We start from the raw sequence: 1732 nt of genomic DNA, 5'->3' as shown, positions 1-1732 counted from the left end.
TAGAACAAGTAAAATTTATTTAAAATCAGGTATACTTAATAAATGGCCCTTAAAACTTTTTAGAGATCTACTGAATATAGCATTTTAAATGTTTAAAGGAAAAAGCTTACTGTGACAGACAGACCCCAGCTCCTAGCAGTGACCCTAAGGTTTCCAAAGGAGATACAACTCCACCTGTTAACTACTGAGCAAGACTGACTGCCCCACGCCTCTCCTGCTGCCGGGACTCTGCTCACATGGTGGGTTGACTGCTCCATTCTGCCTTGTCAAAGTAAGGTTAGTCCCCTAGGTTACTCCTCTACAGGAAATCTCTCAGACCTGTGCCTGACAGCCAAAAGCTGATTCTGTCCTGTTTGGTAGCTGAAGATTTAATGGTGCCTTGTATGACCACCAAAGACCTACAACCACTGTCTCCAATGAAGCCATCAACATCACGGGAACCTAGAGCAACTGTCTAGGTAATGGGCAAGTCTCTGTCATTTTAATTCATACATAGGACATTTGGATTATACTTCTTGCTGTAATTTATCCTTCCCAGATCTCTAACGGTGTTGATGGCTAACTATAACTTCATCAATTTAGCAGCAGATGTAACTTTTACTATTTAAAGGAACTTGCTTTGCAAAGACTGCTCTCAGTAATCAACCACTTATGTATGTATATTTAATGATAAATAATAGGTTAAAAAGTTTATGTTTATATAAGTGACAAAGGTCTAAAATTAAGTTATAAACATCTGAGGATATAAAAAGTCTAAGTTATGAGGATCTAAGAAAATGATTTAAGGTATATAAATTCAAACTACTCTATGCTAGTTTTTATACTAAGATTTCAAAAACTCAAAGTTTTTTTTGTTTTTGTTTTTGTTTTTTGAGACAGGGTTTCTCTGTAGCTTTGGAGGCTGTCCTGGAACTCGCTTTGTAGACCAGGCTGGCCTCGAACTCACAGAGATCCACCTGTCTCTGCCCCCTGAGTGCTGGGATTACAGGTGTGTGCCACCACTGCCCTGCTAAAAACTCAAAGTTTTAACATTAATCAATGGAGTTCTGATAAACTGCTAAAGCACTGACTACTACCATTAGCCACAAGCTCAAGATTTGAAATTTCCTCTGATTATCTTCTAAATATAGACTTAAAGATGCTTCTCATCTATATATTCAACTCTCTGGACAGAGAAAAAACTTTATAATTTTAACCCAAAGCATAGCTTTTTCTGTGACTCAAAGGCATGACTCTACTCCAGCTGGTTTACAGACACCTGTTGGCTGTTTTTTCTGCAATACAGATTTCAATACAAATTACAAACAATTGGAATGTAAGCTTCAGGAAGTCAAAAAAAATCGTAAGACTTGGATCCACTTCTCACAGGTCAAATGGTCTCCAGATAAGTACTCCTGTCAATCAACAATTTAAGCTTCTTTGCCTATTTATTACCTATCCCTGAGGGAGAGGCTCCAAATATAAAAGTTTCCTTTAAATTCTTTAACTTCTGTCCCTAGTCTGCATCTGTCTTGGCAGAGTGTCACTCAGCTGGTAGACACCATTCAGAAATCAGTTGTGGGCTACAAACTGCTCCAAAGGTGATCTCAATCATGCCCATCCTAGGTAGTCCTACAAGACCAGAAAGCCTTAGACATGCTGAAAGCTGGTATAAACCAGTCCAGGCAGTGATTGCTCTCTGTCTCTTCAGCTAGGTCAGCAAGCCAGATGCTTCTGATGAATGCCCCATTGC

Source organism: Onychomys torridus, chromosome 4 (assembly GCF_903995425.1).
Source record: "Onychomys torridus chromosome 4, mOncTor1.1, whole genome shotgun sequence".
Lineage (NCBI taxonomy): Eukaryota > Metazoa > Chordata > Mammalia > Rodentia > Cricetidae > Onychomys > Onychomys torridus.
The sequence above is the reverse complement of the archived record's forward strand: the minus strand, read 5'-3'. Positions refer to the sequence as shown.